Source organism: Eutrigla gurnardus (assembly GCF_963514095.1).
Source record: "Eutrigla gurnardus genome assembly, chromosome: 8".
NCBI classification, from domain to species: domain Eukaryota; kingdom Metazoa; phylum Chordata; class Actinopteri; order Perciformes; family Triglidae; genus Eutrigla; species Eutrigla gurnardus.
The window spans coordinates 14,950,238-14,958,771 of NC_139922.1; the positions used below are offsets into that span (position 1 = coordinate 14,950,238).

The 8,534-nt window shown below is 42.7% G+C and overlaps 1 long non-coding RNA gene across 1 annotated transcript in view; it reads right to left on the minus strand.

Annotated features, from left to right (window-relative positions):
- Window positions 1-7,140: 7,140 nt before the first annotated feature.
- Window positions 7,141-8,534, minus strand: part of LOC311017434 — a 9,415-nt gene continuing 8,021 nt past the window's right edge. Inside the window, exon 3 of the long non-coding RNA XR_014597630.1 lies at window positions 7,141-7,332. This is a non-coding gene — a long non-coding RNA (uncharacterized lncRNA). The remainder of the gene's footprint in view (window positions 7,333-8,534) is intronic.

Here is an 8,534-nt window from a genome sequence, read left to right on the forward strand (position 1 = left end):
TTTCCTAAACAATGTCTAACTCCATGTCAATGACTGCTGCGCTATTTAGCAACTTTCCTCGTGGACACTGGATAAGTGAATGTCATTAAGCCTTCCAAACGCATCAACAAGGCACGATAACAAATTATTTTCATTTTTAAGTTATTCCATGAAACAGTCCTGCGAATTAAACAATAGGTTGTAGGATTTTTCGGTTGATTCACACCATTTAAATCATTGTTTTCTGATCCTACATTGCTACAGTGAAGCTTCTTAGGTTTTTTGTTGGTTGGGTATTGAGGTTTGGGTCAAAGTTACTACTTAGTTAACTTTATTGACTTAATAACCACTTGGTTAAGGTTCGGCTCCATTGTTCACTGTCGGTAACAGGAAATATACAGCGGCGCCTTCCGTGTAAAATTCCAAAGTTGTTTTTTTGAATTGTCTCTCCAATTACATCACCTGACCTCCTTCTTCACTCACAGTGTTGATTCCTCGTGCCAATAGAAGACTTTGGTCACTCAACTATAAACATGGGTCATATTCAAGAATTCGCTGATTGAGTGATACCGTTGTTCTTTGGGAAAAAAACAGCAAATCATAGGTTTGATTAATCAATTTAATGTGCACTTAATTAAGATGGCAACATCAACGACAAAGTTTAGGGACACACATGAGTATCAGCTGAACGGTGAGATGATAAACGACTTCAAAGATCACAAACAGTGAGTCTGCTTCTCTCACCGGGTGTCAATCAGCTTTCCTTCTCCCACGTACATTTTGTGTGGCACACTGCGTCCTTAGCAGTGGGAAAGAATTCAGATTTGGAAACATTTCTAAGTGCTAAATAGTAGGAATTCTGAGGTCAGGCTACTTACAATTCCTAAACTCTCAATGTCCCTCATCAAGCCCTTTTGAGCAGTAGGCCTAACGCTGGAATTCAAAATATTCCATTGGACAATAAAAGAGACGGGTCATCCTGGACACATTAGAGCCCCGAGGAGAACATAAAAAGAATGGAGTATGAACATTTGAATGAACGCAAAGTCTCCCTCTTCAGCCTCCGACAACCCACCCTCGTCCTCCTCCTCCTCTCTTCCCGCTCATTATCCCTGTCACACGGGACCAGGGCCCACTTGGCACAGCCTTGTGGACTTAATTGAATTAGACATACCCGCTTGTTTAGGCATTGTGCGGTGGCATGAGAATCTCCCGGCCATCTCCATGAAGGCAGAAGAAAAGAGAGGCATCGGCAACACTTCATCGGCGAGATCTGAGGGATGGAGATTCTCGGGGATGGGAAGGGCCCGAAACGAAGGACCACCAGTCTCCCATTGTGCCCCGGCTCGGTGCCAAGTACAGAGTGGGAGCCGTCCAGCGGTGTCACTTCATTTGACCCTGAGGTGTGGCATAATGTAACAAACCTCTTGGAAAGGCTACTGGGACATTTATTGGACAGTGGGCGATGCGTCGTTTAGGGGGAAGATTGATCCTGAAATGCTGCACCGATGTAGTTTATACTTGGCTTCCGACTTGAATCTGTCAACTTTTCTCTGTTAAAGCAGGAAACGTTTGAAGCTCAGACATCAGTATCAATGGATTAATCAAGATGAACATGAGAGACATATATTACAACACTATTAGGTCCAGCCTCTTGGTTTGGCTCACTTTTTTAACTGTGAAACACCTCATGAATGAAGGGCAAAAGCAAATTAGGGTAAATTAAAGATTTTAAGGATAAGGATTTAGGGAGATTAAGGATTTAAAGGACCATTTTGCATTCACAAAATGCAAAATGGTTAGTTTTATTGATTTGGGATCCATATTCATGTTTGCAAAAAAAACAGAATCCTTCATGCAAGCATTTCTGAAATTCAGGTCACTAAAACATAGCATTTGCAGTGTGTTTTTATGTTAAAATCGTCCAAATCAGCCATCTGTTGTGGTGTTTGGCTCCTTCTAAAAGCCTTCTATGCAGCTCTTGACACCAGCGACAGAACTCACCGTGCCAGCTTAACCCTCTGACTCTAGGAGTTGGAGCTGGAGCTGACTTAAAAAGCCAAGAGTCACCCACTTTGTGATTAGACATTTCTTTTTTCTCTTTCTCTTTTTCCTCCCTTTAAAATGGAAAGAAACCTCTTCTAATGTGATTGCCCTTTTCCATTTCTCCAGACGGGGTCTAAATGGAGGTGCTACAAGGGGATGCCTAAGCGCTGTCACTACATAACGTCACCTCCCTTACCCCAGGGGTCAGGGCCAGATTGACACCATAACCCACAGCCTGATCCTCCTTCAGCCTCTTTAGGGGAGCACCCGGCCGGCAGTAATGCAGCCGGCACTTTATTCATTTGGAGCTCAGCCAAGCTGAAAAGATAAGCTCTGAATAATTGGAGCCCACAGACCACGGAGAATCTGATGGGATCTTGGAGTCTTTAACTTTTTCTCCTTCTCTTTATACCCTCTTATAGCTGGAGGACACCCCTTGTTAGATCCAGGCAGCCAGATGGGCGATGGAGGAGCGGGATGATCCACGGCGCTTTAGAGGGCGGGATGACACTGGTTGTAGGGACCTGTCACTCACGTGCAGGGGGGAGTGAATATGGAGCTTAATGAATCCTCCACAGCCACCAGCGGACAAGTCGAGGCTCTGTGTGGACACCAGACGGCCAGACAGTACACCATTCTGCCTCCTTTTCAGTCTTTCTTCTTCGCTGGTCTCATGGCCCCTTTCATTCTGGCAAAGTGCGAGGAACAACATTTGACTATAGTTCGTTTACTTGATGTTTTTTCTTTATTTTTATTTTGAAAGGAATACATTCTGAACCAAATATCGAGGGACATGTCTCCAGTTAACAAGATGTACAATAAAAAACAAACAAAATCCTGGGTGGCATGCAAGGAGTTCAAGACAAAAGTGCCACGTGAATATCCCCCGAAGAGATAACTCGTTAATGGAGCAGTCAAATCTCATTGGGTGGTGGGACGCTGGAAACAATAACACATGAAAATGAGGCGGTATGCTACTGTGGCCGCTGTAGTTAATCATCCCTCTGTCAAATTAGCATTCCCCCTGCCCTGCATGGAAGACACCAGCGCAGATAGACAGGGCATCGTTAGCTGCACCGCGCAACAAAGAGCTAGCAATGGGGAGGCTGCCGCTGTACTGGTAATGTCAGGTCCCGGGTCAGCCTGGTCCGGAGCCAGTGGAAGCTCCTGCTGCGCTCTGCCTGTCCGGTGTTGTCATAACAGAGCGGTTTTACTGTATGAGGCCAGAGGGAAGACAAGACCGGCTGCAGCCTCTTGGAGACAGACAGAACAACAGGACCACACACTCATTTCTCATTAACGTCGGCGGCAGTTGTGCTTTTGTTCTTTCTTTTTTCCCTCTTCCCTTTCATATAGTCTGACATACACCTACCAGCAACAGGGATCACAAAGCCTAGCTTGTTAGACACTTACGAAAAGTAAGATTACACATTACTCCAATCAATTTTCAGCGAATTAATTGTGACGATTTGGATGATCTCAATAAATCAAAGTGACACTGATTGCAAAATGCATTGCAAGTGATCTTGTGTATAATTGCATATAATTACTGTTGTCTAAAAACATCAGTTGTAGTTCTTTTGTTGTTCTTGCCACATGTCTTACAGCTATATGTGTTGGATGGTAATTACAGCATAGAGGAATCCGCCCCTTCTAATGATTGTTAATATGATCCCCAAAAAGTATGTGATGTAGCCGGAATTGGTGTGCAAACAATAGCAGTGTTCATTCTGGACGTCCACCAGCCGGTTTTCCCCCTCTGTCGGCCCGCACTTCGACAGACGCCAGGCATTGTGAAACATAATAATCCTGACTATTACAATAACATCAAACGCCGTACGGGACCTCGAACCCGAAATCAACGGCGTGACAGGCCCGGACAAATCTCCAGCCATCAAGTCAAGCAAAATATTTTCTCTGCCCAATCACAAGGGCACGTTGCTTCCTGTCCTGGAGACAGTGTCACCCAACGGCTCGTTGTTTTTCCATAAACCATGTTTCCTGTGTTACAGGGCTTTTCTATGGAGAGTGAAAAAATCCATTCTTTCGAGTACTAACTCATGCCATGTTTACAGTTTATCAAACAGCTGACAGAGCAGGGGATATCGGAGTCACTTGGACAGGAAATCTGATTATTGGAAATTTGCGAAATGGGTCATCTATGGCCAAGACACAGGCATATTGATAAAAAAAGAGATCAGGATGTATTACTTGTTCATCAGTAAAACATACTATGAATATGATCATAAATATACTGTTCTGTCCTATTGAGATGAAGTCCTAAATTGAATTATAAAGAAATACATTTGACAGGATTTTATTTAATTGTCTTATCGGAACTTTTTTATTACTTGAATTGAAAAGATAAAGGGATTTTCTTATTGGCTCAACATTTCCCAAGTTTTAAAACGTCCTTTATCTTCTTTAACCATCTAACTCAGAGTCAGTATAATAGACGTGCAGACAGCTGAAGTGGTCCTGTATTATAAATCAATGACGGTTTGTAATTCTCTTCATTTAAACAAAGGGCAAACGAATAAAAACCCATTAAGATGACATGTGAATTGGCAAACAAACTGTTTAATTTGTGTTTGCGGTGTGAAGGGGGCTTTTCGTCCGTGGGTCTGGTGGGGGGAGGGAGGGGGGGAGGCAGCCCAAATTTACATCTGATTGGAGTTTAATGGCCCATGGCTGCTTTTACTGCACAGTCACCATGGCGACCAAGCTTTTCTCAAGATTTTCAACAGACTAAAATGTCCTTTTTTTTTTTGTCCATTTGAAATGTGTCATGCGAGCCAAATGGGGCCGGGGCTTGTATGTATCAATTTGTTTCTGTTGCGGAGCCCACACTAGCCCTGCAATGAATATATGGGCCATTGAGTCCCAGCACACAATGGCCACAGCTGATGCGGTTGCCACAGAGACACGCCCACACAAAGGGTCGGAATGATGACATATGGTCCAAACCTGCCCAGTTGCTGGACCCCCGATCCGCGGACTGCATTGACTGACAAAACCCCACAGTAGCCATTTATCCGTGCCTACTCATTTCATGGTAAGATAAACTTGTTATAAAGTTTCCACAGACCACGCACAAGAAGTAAACGGCTGGTGAAAAAGCCACCATGTAAAGTGGGGGGAATTCATCATTAAGTGATTAACAAAGGCTTCTTTACCACCTGCTTCTACATTAATACGGACATTAATGGGCCCTCTTTTTGTTTAAGGTGAAAGAGAAGAGATGGAGGGGGGAAAGCATTGACTTAAGGACATAATAGAATGATAGCACTACTCCCATTGAAAGGAATTTGTAAGTTTATTATATGAAATAGTTGTATTTTAATTGTTGCTAAAGAATTTGGAACAGTCGAAATTACAAATACGTTGTTATTTAAGTTGTGGTTCCTGTTCTGTTTCATCCAGACATGAACCGTCTACCTTGAAAATAATTATTTGTTAGAATAATAGTCTTCAGTATACTGTATGATGTAATTGCATATGCTTACACAGTACAAGTGGGGACACCATAACATTGTCCACTGCGACTGAGAATATGTGAAAACTATGGCAAGCGAAGTGGAAGAGTCTAAAAGTAAGTATTAAATTGTATATTATTCATATACCATATTTCATTTTTGGTTGTATTTTGTGAATGTTTGATGCACACATTTGCAAATATTTCTTTTCTCGTTTCTTGTGTTCTACTTGTAGTCTCTGCATATATTGTGTGATCTAGTATATACATTATATATGTTGTATAGTTCTTAATTTCCCGTTATTTCCATCCTTTCTTATATCTCTTTATGTGTAATGCACAAATTCAGATAAATTATGGTTTTCTATGCGAGTACTGGCTCTCTTACCAAAATGGTGGGATGTCAGTAATGATCTAATGAGGATCTGGTGGTTCGAAGATAAAAGAAAACCATAATCTGTAATGTGACATCAACACAGACCTGCAAACTGAAGGGAAAACCCTCACAGAACCAGCGTTTGGCTAGAAGAGGCCTAATTCCATTAGGAAAGATAAGCAGTGTGTGAACAAGACATTTAAGCGTTGACCTGTTTCATTACTCACTACTGAAGTATGTGATGATGTCATCACGGTCTTGAATGGTGGGAGGGGGTCTCTACAGGGTCTACCATTCACTTAAGGCAGTGCAGATGCTGTTCTTTTAACTGGCACTATAGGAACTTGGAAGCGATTCCTCTCATTTGCGACATTGAGGAAATTACTTTTCATATAAAAGGTATGAGACATTAAGTTAAAACACTCACTTATCATTAAAAGACATAACAACCAAGCAACATAGAGCTCAATAATAACAGAATGAGTGCTGAAGTGATAACTTGCTAACTTGATACGAATATGGTAAGATATCACAGATAATCATCTGAGTGATTCATTCTTTTGGCTGCAGCTTTTCCATGCTTCTGCTCTTCTCTGACATTTTTGTAAATGTAGAATTATTGGGGTTTTTGTCACAAAACTGTTTGAGGCAACTAGCCTGAGCTCAGGGAAATATTTTATAGACCAACCACTAACGAACTGAGATGGAAAAATATTCAACAGATGATGCAAAGCATTGTTAGTGGCAGCCCTGAGTTCAGATGTCTCTACTGTAAAGTTGAATTCATTATCTTTAATGCATTATTACACCTAATACAAACTGTGACTTTGATGACATGCAAACTTTTCTTTTAAATTGACCAACATCTATATTTCTTCTGAAATATGCTATGAAATATCAAATAAATGCAAATTAGCGGATGTTAGAATGCTAACACGCTAAGTACATGGTAAGCATGTTTAACACGGTCATTGTCAGCATGTTGGCATGGCGACGTTAGCTTTAAGTTCTGTCATATGTGAGACTCTTCTACAGGTTTCAGTAAATTAGCAGGAAATACATTGTTAAATTAGATGGAAATCCACACACACACACACACACACACACACACACACACACACACACACACAAACACAATTATACAAGATGGGTCAGGCCAAAGTGTCAGCTGAAGTCAGCTAAGGTGACGAGGACCCGGAAGGAGATCTCACTCTTGAGTGAGGGGTGACAGGTCTTTCTGGATATGACCCGTCTATTCCCTGATTTCACCCCAACCATCCGCTCGGCCGTCCCCTGCATGGATGCCTCCATTGACCGATGTCAGACAGGAGAACATTACCCTGGGAGGTCAAAGACCCCCAGGTGACCCGGTGAAGCCCCCGCGAATCACTTCAGCGAACAATCAGTGTCCAGACCAGACCTGCTTTCAGGCGACACTCTGCAGGCCACTCCGGAGCTGTCAAACCGGAAACAGGGAAACAGAGGGGTAAATACACCATGAGGATTTCAAGAAACAATCAATCGCCTCAATCAGTGAGACTTATGAGTATCATATCATATCAGATATGATCCTGCACAAAAAATATACTGCACGGCTCTCAACACACACACACACACACGCACACAAACATCCTCTCTGTGATCACACGAGCAGACACAGATTCCCACACATGTGCACGGGTATGAAGACCCCACCCTTAGACCCCACACTGCACAGCATTATGCAGAGCTCCCTTGGATTCACACAGTGCTCTAAAAATACCCGCCAGGGAGGAAATCCCCACATTCCGCAGCAATGGACCTGCACTACAAAGGCATCCAAACAATAAGCCTCTCCCGACTCGGAATCATCCCAGACAATATAGGAAGACGGAGGCATCAGAGAGTTGTTTTTCCCCGGATGGATTGTTGTGTCTAGGAGTGGAAACCTCTGACCGCCGCTGCTGACTCATGGCAACTGGCCATATGTGAAAGAATGGGCTGCGAGATGACATAAACACATAATGTGGAAGCCAATGTGTCAGCGGAGACGTTTCCACAGGATGGCAAACGACGGTAAAGGCACGAAAGTCAGAGACAGTGACGGGTTTCTTGTAGCTCCCACCTGTTATCAAGCTTTAGTTTCATAAACGGAAACCACTCATGACAGCCAAAGCAGATTGAGCAGGTGGTTGATTCATGCGTCACCGTCGTTCATTTGGTTGTGTCAAACAATGGCTATGATGGCAAGCACACCACAAATATGACTATAATGACATGAAGTTTATGGAAACTAACCAATGTGTTCAGCTCAACACTTTAATTGGTGTATTATAATATTATTTGTTCACTGTCAATGTATGTAACTTGTGGTCCTACAGGATCTCTTGCAATACAAAAGCAGCTTGTTGTAACAAAAGAATGACCCGTCTTGTCTGGTTATGTTTAAGCACTCAGAGCACGTTGTTTAAGTCAGAGAAAGATCATGTTTTTGGTTGAATATTGAAAAAGTCACAAGACAAGAAGAAGGTTCACAAAGGAACTAGACAGCAAAGGTTGGGCACGATGTTATCCCACTGAGGTAAAGGGAAGATGTGACGAGAGCAGGAGGGCTTATATGCAGTGGGGATAAGGTGAGTTGATGACGGCTGATTGCAGAGCAACAGCCGGGAACCTCAG